Source organism: Euprymna scolopes, chromosome 26, assembly GCF_053919585.1.
Source record: "Euprymna scolopes isolate OS-2025 chromosome 26, ASM5391958v1, whole genome shotgun sequence".
Classification (NCBI taxonomy): domain Eukaryota; kingdom Metazoa; phylum Mollusca; class Cephalopoda; order Sepiida; family Sepiolidae; genus Euprymna; species Euprymna scolopes.
Genome location: NC_136507.1, coordinates 86,779,671 through 86,797,544, shown reverse-complemented (window position 1 = coordinate 86,797,544; position 17,874 = coordinate 86,779,671).

The window sequence follows — 17,874 nt, the reverse complement described above, 5'->3', positions numbered from 1 at the left end:
AGAGACCAGAGAAATATAATGTGGTTTTCACGAGAGTACTTTATACTGAATTATAGGAACGTACATATTCAATTTGTGATTACATAAGCAGAAATACGTTGCTGCACGGTCATGTGCATGTTTCGATCATCTAGTAGTACCTAAAGATCTTTACAGGCAATCACGTGTAATAAAAGCGAAGGTAGTAATGGAAAATTAAAAGTCATCTTAAACTGAAAAGCTGTGTGATACAACGAAACAGTACTGTATAGGAATGACTACACCCATATTTTAATCCCCCTTTTTGGCTAGCACATTGCCGTAAATAATCACATCCGCTATTTACATGGCCGAAAATTGCGAGTCTCGGTTTTTGCTGTAAACTAGCGATCTTGGCACTATAAAAGTGGTGAACAAATGTTTGTTTACACTAGACACAATCACATCTTTGGCTTGATTTATAATTACTGTATCCATTCAGGTACCGTTAAGCGCGTGAAATAACGTTGATTTATACATGCTATTTTAAAATGTTTTTTATGTAAGTCAGATTAGTCTAATCATTTTATGGTGATCTAAGCATAAGAGCTAAATTGCCTGACTTAATTTAACTGAATGTGCTCAACGATAAGAAACAAGCTTCTTAAATGTGCTGCCATAATTATGTATGCATAACATATATTTCTAAACAGAGTTACTAAAATCAAAATATTCTTTTTCAAAGCTCACCTTAAAAAGTGAAGTTTACGTAGTAATTGCAAGGATTGTTGATTATCGTTGACCCAAACTCCAGTGTAATATTTCTGTAAATATATTCTTAGAAATGATCATTAATTTTCTTTCTCTGATGCATACAGATAATCATTTTCTTTGTATTCATACGTTGTGGTATGCAACGGTATGTGCCAAACTAAAGAAAAGATGTTAAAGTTGGTTATTAACTCTGGGTGTAATTTTAATAACAGCGTAGACTCAAGAATAGTATTAATTAGTGGGAAATCGGATATTTGCAATGATGACGTCTAAAACACATTTTAAACTTTTGACATGTAAAATGACCATTTTTTGGGCAGCTGGGAAGCAGCAATGTGGTATCGTGTTTTACAGTTTTACAACTCTACGAAATAAGCTTTGCTCGTGGGTTTTTTCTTGAGTTTTAGATACAGCAAAATGCCACATGCCGTCTTTGGGCCGAAGATCTCTTATCCCTTACTTACATTGATGTGTCATATATAGGTGTGTAAGTAGAAGGAAATGGTACATGCATGTACGTTTTCTTTGATCTGAACGTGTACAGATCTCACCGATATATAATCCGCGAAGGAATATATATGTGATATTATTCTTATCAACAATATTGTATACTGTGAAATGACGCCGGAGAGATGGTCTAAATTTACCCAGTTGTATATTGAAACATTGATTCTATATTTTTACGGGGAGTCGTACGATTCTGTCACTAAAGTTGATTAACTTCATCATGTTGAAAAGCGTTTATCTCATATGTCTTTCGTTCGTGTCTTTCTTGCAGACAATGTTCTTTTACGAATTGTTTGTCAGGCTTTTTGCTAAATTTACAATGGATCCGAGTAAACTTTATAGCAGAAGGTATTCCAGCCTGACGATAGAGTGGCATATTAATAATCTATTAAAATGCTCAGCATGAAGCGTTCTCTAAAATGTAGTAATTGTGTTTTCTTTTTTAGGAAAATCCAGCAGTTCTAAAGATTTAGATATGTCTGTGCAGTTCAGTGTTGTTGAATGTAGTAAGGATTTTGTTAGTCTTCTCCTGTGAACGTAAGAAAATGAGGACTCCGTACAATTAGTGGATGGATATTTTTAGACTAGTGAGTTAAACGAACGGGGACAAAAAATGGTGGCATAAATCAGGCGATTCTGAAGAACACCCACCATAGGCGTATTCATAGAAAAGAATATGTCGATTTGATACTACTTTTAGGGTCACACAATTCGAAATCCTCAGATCCAAATCAACGTTTTAATGTCTTCTGAACGCTTTAAACAATTTAGGCATACTATGATGCCGCAGTTTAAATTAGATGACCATGGAATTTCAGGCTGCATCAAGTTTCCCCTATTCTTAATAATATATAAAAGACCAAGAAGACAAATTCCTGTAAATATTTATGCATTTAATTCCGTGTCATATAACTCCAACAGAACGAGATTTCGTTTTTCTTTGAAGTTTCTAATACTTGTCATTACTCGATCAGTGCACGTTAGTACTTCCAAGTAAAATCAGAGATAGATTTTCACGCGAGCATTAGCTTTCTCGTAAAATTATGATTTTATGAGTTTATAGATAGTATTTGATAGCTTGAAAATGCGACCGTATTTATGTCTATGCAGTAATTATATACACACCTATATATATATATATATATATATATATATATATATATATATATATATATATATATAACAATGTGTGTGTGTGTCAAAGTGTTTTAATGGATGAAAATATATGTCAGAATATGTACATATTCTACAAGTGCTGTAATAAGTAAAACCAAATTAAATGAATAAAGGAAAAGTAATACATGTTCTCCCTCTCTACATACAACTATTGATTAAGTTAAGCCATTACACGTAAATATTTTTTTAAAAGTTTTCTTGTTAGTTCATGGCAATACTCCGTTTTAAACTATACACCCCCCCCCCAACATCATCATCATATTCGGTGTACCATCCAATTTATCTTTGCCTTTAAGAAATTTTCTTTGAAACTAACTTATCTATGATCAAATCAGCATATAGCGTTTTTGTTCTTAAGTCAATCAATTTCACATCCGCCAATGTTTTTTTAGCCTTGTCCTGTAGCTAGAAGCATATCATTTTCTCCGGGGAACTGAAATCTTAAACACTGTAATGCATACCCGGTAAGCGCCCGATAGAAACAACAACTATCGGAAAACAGCTTTACACTCTAGCTGTGCTTTAATCGAAGCGAGAATTTTATACGCAAATTCATACTCCTATAACTAATCGTTTGCAGAACACACTATCGTGGTGCTACTTTTCGGCTGACGAAAACATGGCCGATTTCAAGTCCAACTTGAACATGTTCTAAAATAAATTAATTCATCAAATAGCCATTACGGTACATTAAACTGTTTATCTTCATTGGCTTCCGGGCCTTAGCGAGCAGTGATTATATGATGTAAAATGGTGTAGTTAGCAGGGGAGCAATATAGTTATATTAAACAGATGGGATTTTTGTAACTACGATTTTGCCATCAACATTTTGTTAGAAGGTGAGTCCCTGTACACATAACGCTACTACATTTATCTATTTCAACATAAATATGAAATGATAATTTCCTGTAAAAATATTTCTGATGTCTGAAAATGTTAAAGAATTCCAATTAAACAGTTGCAATTAATCTTCAGAGATAATTTAGTCATGAAATTAAGTGATCAATTACGAGCACACTTTTTCCTTCTTTGATTTGTTTTAATGAGTCCAGGTTAATTCAATGAAGGTGATATCTGTTTGTCCACACATTCATACTTCAGATCGTGTAAACAATTCCAAATACTAAATGAGCAAAATTATTACACGTGCTGTATCTTGAAATTAGCGAGGGGCAGCCTGTGCTGACCGGCGTTGCTCGATCGTAAAACAAAATGCATAATCTATCGGTTATTTCATATTATATTACTGCAAACATATAGTTTTGATTTGAGAAAGAAAATAAGAAAATATATGACTTGAGTGTCGTCATTTAAGTATCGAAATCGGAACTGAAACAAAACTTTATAGTGCTTAAGCCTGATAGAGTGCCATATCAGTCATTCGCAGTAAAACAATGAACATTAATATACAGATAGATAGATAGATAGATAGATAGATAGATAGATAGATGCAAGATCTGCATTAAAAAAATTAATAGATTTTTTTCTTATGGAATCTTTTATTGATGGTACTCACATGAAACTCTAGTTACCTTAGAAATAATCTCTTCTGACAGCAAGGCATTTGTTGTGCCTCTACAACAATGTTTAGAAAGTGCCATCGAAGTCTTCTTGTGTGAGCATTTCGATAGCCCCCGTCCCGGCCTCTTTCATCTCCTTAATTTCTCATAATGACAGCTCCTAATGTTTTCCGTGAGCTTAGAAATTAACCAAACTTACAGCGGCGAGGTCTGGACTATAAGGAAGGTGATGTACTAGCTTGATAGCTCTCTTGGTCAGATAGACTGCAGCTAGAATAAAGTTGTCGACTGGTGCATTGGCATTAGTGAAAATGTCACTGACTCGATTTGAAGAGTGCTGGCCAATTTCGACGGAATCGTTTCCTGAATTCATGAAAGACCTCGACAGTATTTTTGCTGATTGCCTGTCCAGTGAAACCCAGTGAATGTAGATCATTCGTGTGCAGTCAAAAAATGGGTAATCTTAAGTTTCTAGGTGGATTTGCTCTGACCAACCCTCTTAGATATATGAGAGACAGCATGCTTCCACTGAGAAATCTGTCCTTTAATCTCTGGGACATAACAATAGATGCAGCCTTTGCCACCTGTCACAAGAGCATCGGGAGCTGCGAGATCTGACTTGATTAGCTTGAAGATCTCATTGCTGACATGATAACGTTTCTCTGAGCAACCTTGGGACAAACTTCGAGCAATTCTTTCGTATCATCAGCTCCTCGCGAATAGTTGTGTGTACAGTTTCCACGCTGTTATCAAATTGGGCACGTATTGTCTTAATAGACAAATGACGTTCCTTATCCATAAAGCATTTTCATTTAGCCGACTAACTCTGGTGTTCTGACTTCCTTACTCTTCCACACCTCTTATTAATCCTCGCTGCCTTCGTTGAATTTCTTATGCCCACCATAATCTTTTTTTTTACATAGGCATCACCACATTATTAAGGCCTAGAGACCACTCAAGGATAAGGGTTAAAGAGTGTACAGTAGAAATTGGACAATATAGTAATCATTAGTAATGAAAATTTGGTAAATTTGATAACTTATATGGAACGGTTCATCAAGAACTTATTTACGTTAGACGTGAAGACAACCATATTGTAGTCAGCCGGAAAGCAAGAAAACGGAAGACAATTCCACAGGCGTGCAGTTCTAAGAAAGAAACTTTGTTCATGGAATCTACGTTTAGGTTTAGGCACAGATAAAGAGTGGGGGAATTATTGATAGTGTTTACAGCTAGACGAGTGTTTATTGTGAAAGTTTGGCGAGGGGGGCCATAGATTGAAGCTCGGTCGAACACTTTCCATGAAAATAACGATACATCAGAGACAAACTCGCAACATCTCTTCTGTGAGATAGAGGTTGCAAGGAAGAGAAAAGGACATCTCCTACGAGGCTACGAAGTCTATTTTGAACTCTATTAAGGCAGGCCAAGTCCTTTCTAGCAGCTCCTGCCCAGATGTGGCAACAGTATTCAATCCTTGGACGTACCTGGCTCTTATATAGATAGAGGATAGCATCAGCAGTGAGATATCTACCGGATCGATAGAAAGATCCCACCATTTTTCCAGCGGCGTGTTCCATTTAAGATCAGGAGTAATGGTCAAGCCAAGAAGCTTGTCAAAACTTGAGACCTCCTGAAGACGAGAGTCATTCATTTCAATTGATGCCAGATGTGGATGGTATTTTTAAGATAAATGGCCCAAAAGAAGTCTGAAGCATTCAATATGTTTTGTGGTATCTTCCAAGTTTAAGCCAGAAATTATAAATAACCGTTTTTCATCTTCTATAATGTAGGGAATGTTGAATTTTCAAACGTCTACGACAATTTAAAATCAATTCGAAACTTATTGAATGTACCGTATATATATATATATATATATATATATATATATATATATATATATATATGTATATATCTATATCTATCTATCTATATATATATATATATATATGTATATATATACATATATATATATATATATATATATATATATATATATATATATGTGAATAATTGAAAAAAAACATTCAAACTAGTTATAGAGATAAAAAACGAACAAACCAAGTTATGTATTCATCCACGTTTGGTTTTTATTGTAAGACGTCTTCTGCATGAATTATTTAGACGTTTTATATGTTTATCTTTGGATGATATCGAATATTTTAGGAGTTCAATTTTTATTTTTCCTTGTAATATTTTTTTCGTTTTTATTTATTTGTAAAGAAGTGAAACTTGATATATAGTGTTCTCAGTATGGTGAAATATTTAATCGGTTTTCATCTAGCAAAAATGCCGCTGTCGTTACAAAATTTTTACACATCGGTTCGTGAGGGTCATCAGATATGTATGTGTTTGTAAACTGTTTCATAGATGCTCATGCGTCAATCGGTAATGTGACAGATTTCTGATATAAAGAACAAGTAGGTTCCAAAACATAGAAACCAGCTTGTATTAAATAAAATTCACATTCCTTTCCACAGTGCTACGAAATTGCATAAATATAAATTTCAGTCTATGCTAAATTTCCCGACAGAGTATCAATCATAACACTATGATTGTTATGTTTTAGTTTCGGTTTCAATTCTAGGTGTTGCACTTAAATCATATTTTTTTTAGATTTGAAATAATAAATGCTTATCATAAACCACTTAATATCGTTAATAAAATTCACATTCCTTTACACAATGTAACCTTCAGTCATATTTTTTGATTTTCAAATCAGATCTATATATTGGGTACAATATAATATGAAATAATTGACTCTAAAATAGTAAACACGAAATGTGCATGAGTACAAATACAATTCAAATATAATTCAAATATAATTCAAATATAATACATATATAATTCAAATATCATTCAAATATCATTCAAATAAAATTCAAACACAATTCAAACATAATTCAAACGTAATTCAAACATAATTCAAATATAATTCAAACACAATTCAAATATACGTTACACATAATTCAAATAAAATTCAAACATAATTCAAACATAGTTCAAATATAATTCAAATAAAATTCAAATATAATTCAAATATTATTAAAATATAATCATAATAGAATTCAAATATAATTCAAATAAAATTCAAATATAAAACAATTATAATTCAAACATAAGTCAAACATGATTCAAATATAATTAAAATATTATTCAAATATTATTCAAATGTAATTCAAATATAATTCAAATATAATTCAAATATTATGAGAGATGAGTATTATTTTTATTCCATATTCTTATGGCAATACTCTATTTCTAAAAGCAATTTCTTTGGTATTTTATTCTCGATTTTAAGAGTAAGGTAAAATAGTCATCAAATTTTGACAAGCTTAAAACAGTGTAGATTTTTAGTTGCGTGCAAGCGACTCTATAAGTAACTCGGTCGGTCGGTCGGTCGGTCGTTCCGTAACACTTTTTTGCTTGGCATTTTTGGTTAATATCAAAGGTCTTTTCTTAATAGATGCTGTTCTTAGCTTTTTAAGCTTTTTTTGGCCTTTTGGCCAAGATAAAAGTGTAGTATCTTTCCGGAAGATACTATAAGCAAAGACCATATATTGGTCAAGTTAGGGGCAACCCTTCGTACTGTCACTATCAAGCTCCGGTACTCCTGGCGAGTTGGTCGCCATTTCCCCTTCACTCCTCACATTAAAAATCGGCCTTGTGCCTTATTATCTCTGTGGGGTAGCAAATATATACCCTTTTGTATTAATGTGTGTAACTTTGTGATGTAAAGTGGGGGATCACTTTTCTGTATTAATTTAATATAAAATGATCACACACTGTACAACCAGTCCGCCCCCAAGCCATTCAAGTCATTCTCCAGATCATTCAAGTTGTTTTTGAAGGATTCCAGTTATTTTTAAAGCATTCAAGTCATCCTTAATGTCATTCAATCCATCGTTAATTTAATAAAAGTCACTCTAATTAATTTACTTTTTATTTATTTAAGTCGTTTCAGCCCATTTTTCGGTCATTTTTGCTTATCCTTAAGAATTCCATGCCAATCCTCCATTCATGCATTCATTCATCACAGGAGAGCACGCGACTAATGGCTATCGGCCTTGTTAATTTCAAAGTACACACTAGACAAATAAAAACATAAAAAGGTCGCATAGTCGAGTACTGAATCATTGCAGGGAAAGTAATTTCAGATAATAATTTAGGAAAGAGACAGAATCATGTACAATTTCGATTTCATTAATTAAATTACAATTTAATAATATTTTTGTTTTAATTATTCCGTATGTTTATTTAATACTTGTTTCCTTCTGTCTCAGTTTTTAATGATCTTCCAATTAAAGATTTTTTCAAATTGATATCGCAACGTGTTAGTAAAACATATGGCTCTATTTTATTTTACGAAGGATGCTAATTAAGTCTTTGTAATTTTGCACATTAACTCAAGTTTGTCTTGGTGTACATATTTATGTCAAGTCGACAAGTGTCGAATGAGTCCATGCTAAAATATAACATATATCGTAAAAAGATTATCTTTCACTTATACACGATATATATATATATAGGCTGAACGAAGGCAGTGAAAAAAGTAACATTCACAACAGAGAATCAGCAACTATGCCCCAAAGCCTAGCTGGAGTCCGAACACGGTACCCCCATAATAATAATAACGGGTTGGGTTCGAGACTCCTAACAAACGGTTCCCCAGTTCCATACAAAACACCTGACGAAGGCCGGAGGGCAAAACGGCCGAAACGTTGTGGCAATAACCGCCAAGATAAGGAAGTCAGTCCGACAATCTCAATCAACACCAAAGTAAATCTAGCATTTTTAAAGTAAGGCAGATGTATCTGAAAAATATTTAAAATATAAACGAATATAGTTAATTTCTTTATGTTGAGAAACAAAGTTAGATAAAAGTAAACTAAAATTAAAAATTAAAATTAAAATTAAAGTCAATTTAATAAATAATCATTTTTTACAAAATTTATGTACAATGTACAACATTTGATAATATTTATTGATATAATTGGATGATTTAAATTTTTCTTCTAATGTTTTATATGCAATTCATTTTATTTCTCCTGTCGAAAAGTTATAATCAATATAATAATCATAATGAGAAAATTTATTAATATTTAACATCTGCCAATTAGATTTTTATTAGTGCATAAATATTATTCTTATTTTTAATTCTATTATTTTCCTTTTATATTTTAAAATTAATAGTTTTCCGTAAAATAATTTCCAGTTAAACATGTTGAAGATTTTTCTGTTGAGGCAGACATCTTTTCAAGAAAATACCTTACTTTTTAAAATTATATTTCTCAACAACATTAACAACAACAGAAAAATAGCATTATATTTATTAATAAAACGTGCTAAGGATCACATGTAAAGTATCACATAATGCAATATTTACAAAAAAATATTTTACATTTCTGAGTTTAATACGCTGAGGTAGTGGTTGAATGTTATGGGAGAAGGCCACCATTAATGATTTTGCTATCTCTATTGGATATATGGCCTGATTTTTCTCAATTATTAGTTTCTTTTATATGTTTCAAAAGAGATGCCAATATTGTTGGATATTTTTAAATGAAAATTCAAATTATGGGAAATATTAACGCCACTGATAATATTCCAATAGTCCTTAGTATTCCTAACAATGCAAGTATAATGCCCAAAGTAAACGTTAATAAAAGTGTGCGCAATAGCTGCGTTTACATTGAAATTTGTGTAAAAAATATTTTTGTATTAATTAATTAATTCGGCGCGGATGGTAATTTTCAAATATATATCTATTTATTTGAACATACAAATATTTCATTGCAATAGGAAAGGTTCTAGTGACTTTTTCAAGTGTTCAGCATTATATTGACATCTATTACAATGTTAGAGAATTGAAGAGTCAGTTTGGACCAAACGTTTGAATTATTTGAGTGTAAATAGTTTTCTTTTTTTAAACTCTCGTATCTTCCTTTTTAAAGTGATCAATAGTTGCCAGTAAAATAATTTTCCGGTTAAACATTTTATTTCACATCCATCTGTTGAAGCCGAAATCTGTTTTCCAATTGAGTTATAATGATTAAAACAGTGCAATTGTTTGCTTGCAGGACAAGCAGTTCAACCCCATGCCACGCCGAGGCGATGATTGAATTTTAAAGGAAAAAGCCACCACTAATTTTGTTTCTAATTATATTAGATATATGACCTGTTTTTTTTTTGTCAATTTTTGTATTTCCTTCATAGGTCCTGGATATGATCTTAAACTATATCCAGTGGTGAGGCTCCAGCGTGTGGGCTTTGAGGAGTGTGGATCCACCCTTTAATTGTCACTACTCCCAGGTCCACTCTGACCCGGACTGGTAGTACCTGTTAGAGTTCCAACTATGGGTTAAATAGAAACTGACTTGAAAACAACAAATATATTCTATTAAAAAAAAATGTCTTCCGAATGTTTGAGTTCGGCATTAAATAACCTGAAAAAAGTTGATATGCCGTAAAACAAAACCAAAGAAACAAATTGCCTTCATAAATAAAAAAAAATGCCAACAATGTTGGACATTTCGGAAGGAAAATTGACATTACTGGAAATGATGGTGTGACTGACAATATTCCACGTGTTATTATTTCAAACAATGCGAGTATAATCGACTTTATTCAAAGTGTGAAGAATAGCTGCTTTTACATTAAAATTTGTGCCAAAAATATATTTATTTACATTTTCACCCCAAACAAGGCACAGTGCGACTTTGAAGGAGAGGGGCTACTATCAGGGACATAGGTTTCAGGGGTATTATGAAGGAAAATGAGAGGTAAGATGTATATTCACATTACAATTAAACTTCTGCGTGTCAGTACAGTTGCGAAAGCAGAATCCGGAAGCGAGGTCCAAAGTTTAGCAGTTCTGGGGAAGAAACTATTGGAGTAGAAGGCTTCCTTACACCTAGGTATCTCTACTGTGACGAGGTGGGATTTAGCTGCTTGTCGGGTTTGTTGAGCGTGTTGGCATCGAGGGCGTACAAGCGCTTGTAGTTCGTAAGATAATTGACCATTAAAGTACTTGTAGAACAGGGAGAGGGATGCAACATTTCGTTGATGGGCCAGAGGCTAAAACCTAGATTACAGTTGAGGACCTATCAGGTTGGCGACTCTCTTTTGAATCCTGTCAATAAGTGAGAGACAATTAGCAGATGCACCAGCTCAAACTTTACTACTGTACTCCATGGGCGAATGGTGGCCTTATAGATGTTCAGGATATTTTCAGGCGTAAGTAATTTTCTAGCACAGTAGAAAGAGCCCACCTTCAACGCAGCAGCCTTTGCATGCTCCCATTGTATTTATTCCAGATCATGTTCCGTGTAAACTATAGGCTGTTGAATTCAAAGGAAGTATTTTCGGGTAATGTGTTCTTTGCCTTTGCTATTGGGGGTATAGAAGGTTTCTTGTAATTATTGAAGGAAGCAATCTTAGTCTCGGCAGCATTGAATGTGACCCTTTATTTTTGTCACTAGTCCACTACTGATTGGAGGTCATCCTCTAGTGTTTCTGACATTTCCTCAGGTATGTGTTCATTGGTTTTCTCCTCGTGCCTGCGATAAAGTGTGATGTAATCAGCAAATATATTTTATCAGGGATGTCGTTTATGAATATCAAGAATAATAAATGTCCAAGGATAGATCCCTGAGGTACTCCCACATTTATATCATATTGATTAGGTGTACGGTTATCTAGGACAACCTAGTTTTTTCTCTTACTTAAGAATGATTTAATTATATTATGTATTCTTCCAGTGATACCATATAATCTACGTTTTCTTAAAAGACCATCGTGCTATACCCTGTCAAAAGCCTTAGATATATCGAGGGTTACCGCTCTACCCTCCCCGATTTTGTCAAGTGAACGGTATATATGTTCAGAGATTACAGTTAGTGGGTTTGCTGTTTGCCTCAATCCATACTTATTGTCGGTAAGGAGTTTTGCAGCTATAAGGTGATGGACTAGAGCGTGATGATTTAAGGGGTCAAATATAAGCAGGAGTAGGCTAATGGGGCGATAATTTAGTGGGTGAATTTTTGTCGCCAGAATTCTTGAAAACTAGTATCAATAAAAGCGGTTGGCCAGCAGTCAGGAAAGCAAGATTCGTTGAGGCATTTGTTGTACCTATTTACAATGCCTCCCGACGGGACAGAGTTAGACACCAGGGTCGTTTTTTTAACGTGGAGAAAAGGTACAAAAATAAAAATTGTCTCAGTCGTGAAGGATTTCTCCTCCACTGAAAGAGAACGAGAATGGAAGTGCCGCATCTGAAGAAAGAGAGAACTGGAGCAACCTCAGCGGATCATTTTTAATTGCACAGGCGGATGAGATCGTGTCCACATGCTTTTGAGGTGTCTAGGTTTTTATGATACCATGTGCCTAAGAAGGGGTGATTTTCAAATCATCTAGTGGAGCGTCTGTCTGTAAAGGAAAGTCAGGGAGAGAATGGTGTGTCGGGTCCAATGTGGAGGTAGAGGAAAACCGACTGGCAAGCAGGTTAGCCTTCTCGGTTATCGTTCAAACAACATCATGATTGTTTGATTGTGGGAGAATCGTTGACTGCCCGTTATTTACTACACTGTTATAGATCTCCGAAAAAATCACGGGTTCCTAATTTCTGTGCTTCGATATGTGTTTTTGTGGTTTCAGTGTATTCTGTCTTAGCTGTCGCTATTTCTCTCTTACAATTACTTCTAACTCCTATGTACTTATGTCCGTTTGAACTGAACTCATGTCGGTTGAATCTGCGATACGCATGCTGCCTTTGAGCAATGACAGCTGCAGAAGAAGAAGTAAACCATTGAGGAGAGTGGGGCTTACTATGGAATTTCCGTGTGGGAAGTGCACCATTCAGTGGTTTCCTTTGCGTACTGTTCAGCTGGACGAGAAAAAATATTTCCCCATGGGGTATCTCTGATGAGATACCTGATGGCTTCCCAGTCAGCCTTTTTGTAATACCTCGTTGTTTTGAGTAGTGGGTCGAGAATTTAGCGCGATTTATACCATTATCACAGCATGATCAGCATTCCCGAGTGGATTGTGGGCATTCTTTGTGCAATCATAGCGAACTGTATTCAGAAATTGATCTAAAAGTGAGACATGTTGATCCTGCTGGTCTGGGAAATGTGCCGGAAATGTAACCGTGTGTGATAGGAAATGAAATATAGAGAAGCTATGTGCTGTGCTACAAGCTATGTCTGTGTAAGTAGAGAGCCCAGGCCGGTTACTGTGGTGGACATTAAAGTCAATAAATACGTGTACTTGTGCGCTAGTATCGAGGGAGAGTGATATATGTATGCTGCCAGAGATTTTGTTCATTAGGGTGCAGTCTTGAGTCAAGGGAGAGCGGTAGAGAAAAGTAGCTAACATTATCTTACATGTTTAGTCTGAAGTATATAAAGGCCTGGTCGTCTGACTCTAGTTTAGTTTTTCTAGTCAGGGAGAGGGCGCTACTTATATTGAATCTAAGTCCGTGTCTTAGTCCTTGCGACAAAGTGGGAGATAACGCGGCATGTTAAAATGGTTAGAGGGAATGGAGTAGTGTAGGTTAGTTTCACTTAATGCGAAGATATTCGAGGCGTTTACTAGGAGAAATGATTCAACATACTCTAGGTTAGTACTAAGCCTGTAAATATTCGTAAAGGCAAGCCTAAAGGGAGGAGGCTGTTTTTTTTTTGTTTTTCTTTTACTTTGGTCCTGGTTGAAACGTAATTTTTTATTTAAATTTCGTTCGATTTTCTTAATTTAAAAGTTTTAGCTAGGGTAAGCCAGGGGTGTTGGTCGAGTGGTTGTGCAAAATATCAGACATGCAATACAAGTAGACCATTAGCTTTCTTTGCCTACAGGATTGTGACCAGGAATGAGTGCAGGACCCCTTTCCATGTGCGACATGGCACTACAAACATCCCGATATTGTACAACTGTTGATGGAGCGGCCGCTCTAAGCGTTACCAAAGAGTTAGGGCACCTGTAATATCAGTCAGAAACAGCAGCCAGGAACTGTCAAGCCGGTACTCACAACCCATCAGACAAAAGTCAGCCCAGTCCAACTGTACCGTCTCATATGGTACTGAAGCACCCCCAGTGTCCAGTTTAGGGGGATGGGATGTGGCGGGAGTGGGGAAAACGGCGTTAGTTGTCCTAGTCAGGAAACAAGGTCGACCACTGGGTTATTCGTGGCGGGTCCCTGTGATAGCACTTCTACGCTTAGCTAATAGGAAAAGAAGTAGTATGAAAGCTGGGCGATAGACAGAGCCTATCTCCTCCTTAAGCAGTTTAGGCTTGCCAACCGGTAATTTGTTTGAGTCACCAGCTCTAGGAAAGTTATCGTCCAGGACTGAATATGCCTCTCTCCACTAGGTTAACTTCAGAGTTTTTCTTCTCCTAGACTGATGACCAGGGAAGATCTACGGGTCTATTAGCACCGAGAGGGTTTACCCCGCGCTTGGATCCTAATCCAGGTATTTCTACGACCCCTCATGGGTAGTTAATGTTAATTGGTTATTTAATATGTTATATATCTACTGGAAAGTTACACTCCTCGAAGTGATTAAAAAGGACATTTCTGTGCTTTCATTGTAAATGGAAGAGGGGATAGGTAGGAATTCATGCAGTTAAAGCAATTAAATTTGGAACCGGATGAGAGAGAGAGAGAGAGAGAGAGAGCGAGAGAGAGAGAGGATAATGTAGTTTAATTTTATTTACGCAAGACTAGTATAACCTATTTTGTTTTTATTTAATAAATTGTATGTGTGCGTGTGTGTATGTGTTAAGTTCGGTATTAAGAGGGAGGAGGAAGGAACCAAAAGACAAGTAAAAAAAATAATACATAAATATCAGTACGAATAGCGACCCTCACCCCGCCTAAAATTTTAAGGAATATTCAACTCTAACTTTTCTTACAAACAACTTCGCAGTTTCCCCGTTCACCCCTCTTTCTCTATATCTCTCCATCTCTCTTTCTCTCTCTCGCTCGCTCTCTCTTCCTTCAATTCTACAAAGCAGACAGTATGACGCTGTTAGAAATAAAGACTTATAGTAGTAAAATTTTTAGCGGGTAGGTATTAAATGTTATGTTATAGTAGCATGAATACATACATATATGCATATATATATATATATATATGCATATATATATAACTACTTCATTTAATCACATAAAATTAATATACGAAAGTATAAATTTATGCGTAAACTTTAAGTATTTACTTCAAAAGTGCTCAATACATAGGTAGAGCTAGTTAGTAAGTTATAAAATATGTATGGCGAATAAGCTACACTGAATATTCTTCGTTTCAACCACTCTAGGAATGTAGCCTGAAGAGTCCTAGAGTGGATTAAACGCGGAATAGTCAGTGTAGCTTAATCGCCATATATATTTTATAACTTACTATATATATATATATATATATATATATATATATATATATATATATATATATATATATATATATATATATACAAGCCTGATTGTCCAGCTTTTCTCGGGTGTTTTTAGCAATAATAAAAAAAGTGTTAGTAGGTAGGCATGTTCGAATTCATACAGCGAAGGAGGAAAAGAACGTGAGAAAAAATCGTGACGACTTTGCTGTTGCGTCTATCGCCAAATGGACGTTTAAATTAAATTATTTTAGTTTCGCTCGCTCTTAGTTATTTAATAATAATAATTTTTTTTACAAATTTGGGTCTAAAAACTTGATATTTTAGATATAGGTTCCTTGTGCATAGATCTAACTTAACAACTTAGTTTGAGACCCAAACAATACATTTTACGGGGTCATAATATATGTCAAAGTTTTAAAACCTGACCACTTTATTTTTTGCTGTTATTGTTTTTTTTTTTTTTGATCAACATACATCTCCAAACACCCAGACAACGCCAGTCTGAAATGCTAGAATATCTATAAAAGTGAACGTGTCTGTGTGTGTATCTGTGTGACTGTTTGTATGTGTACATTTCCCTACGCAATAACCCTATCAATGTTAAGTATAAATACTCGAGATTTGATATAGAGTGTGCTGAGATTTGGGAAAACCTTTAAAATCAGTTTGCGGAGAGAAAGCTGGCCGTAAAGTGGTCAGAGTCCAGCGATTTGACTTTTGAGAACCCCACCAAACTCCTCCGCCAGTTTTAGGTATAAACAATTGCTATTTTAGATATAGCTTCCTTGGACATTTGATTTAAGCCTCAAACAATAAATGTCAAGGGGTTATAATAGGGGGCAACTTTTTAAAAAAATTACCGCTTTATTTATTTATTTTGTTTGCTATACATGCACCTCCCAACACCCGGGCAACGCCGAGTTTAAATGCTAGTAAAATATTTCATTAATATTTTATGAAAAAAATTAAAAAAGTTATTTACATATTTTTATTTGTATTTTTTATGACGCACAGCAAAGTTTCTACAGTTTCTTAAAGTATTTTAATATTTAAAAAAATTAATTTGAGAGTAAAACCGTCAAATTACGATATTACGAATTATTTAAGTTATATCACGATATTACGATTTATTGATGTTTTCAAATATTTTTTAAATATTTAGATATTTTAAAATATTTTTAAGAGTATTTTATTTCGAGTTTTACACTTTACACACGACAAAGTTTCAGTTTTTTTATATTATATTTTGTTCTGTTAAGACAATAAAACACTTTCTGCAAGTAGTTTCCTTTTTCTGTTAAATAAATACTTAAATATATACGCACAGACACACACGGTACAGAATGTCGTAAAACAAACGAAAAAGACAGAACGAAAGAAAAACACGCTGTAAGGGTCGTGTGGGCGTGTGTGCCTTTAGTATTGGTACGAATAATTCCATAACAAAAATTACATTGTCGCGTCGATATTTTTTTCATTGCAAAGCGACGACCTTGCAAAATGGCTGATTATATTCATTAAAAAAAACACAATAATACATAGGATTATCAGTTGCCGATAAATTTTGATACATTTCAATGCACTAAAACACACATATATATATACATATATATATATATAAATATATATATATATGTATATATATATACTAGCAAAAGTACCCGTCGTTGGTTGCCTTCAAAAACAGCCTACAGAAAATGGACTCTGATTAATGAAAGTATAATAGGTTATGAAAAGGAAGGGCTGTAAAGAGACAACGTCGAATTTGGGGGTATCAAATACATAGGTTTATCAGTTGCCGATAAATTTCGATACATTTCAATGCACTAAAACATATATATATATACATATATATATATATATATATATATATATATATATATATATATATATATATATACTAGGAGAAATACCCGTCGTTGACTGCGTTCAAAAACAGTCTACAGAAAATGGATTCTGATTTATGAAATTATGATATGTTATGAAAAGGAAGGGTTTTAAAGTGATAGCGTCGAATTTGGGGGTATCAAAACCAAAGCAAAATATGATGAAAGTAAAAATAAAATAGATACACCCCATAATTTATTATGCAATACCTGTTAAAAGTGAAACATCACCATATTCTGTGGATCTATATTAAAAAAAACTTTGTTAAACTTTGTGACATATTTACATCTTATGGAGGCCAGCCGCGAACGAACAACCCATAATTTTATTATAACATATTTCTTCAAACTGGAACATAATCATCATATTATACTTCCGAAAATAAATATGAAAAGTCTTTATTAAAGGTGGTGCCTATTTCCATGATATGGAGGCCAGGCGCGAACGCATACCCCCACAGTTTTATTATACCATCCCTATTGGGTTGAAAAGTACTTATCCAAGTATAGTTATGTACATCTATATCAAAAACACTTGTAAACGTTTTTTTTTATTTTTAAATTTTTTATTTCCATACTTTGTGGACCAGGCGCGAACGCAGATCCCACAATCTTAATGAATCACCGTTCTGCCAGATCAAACATACCTATTCCTTTTTCTCGAT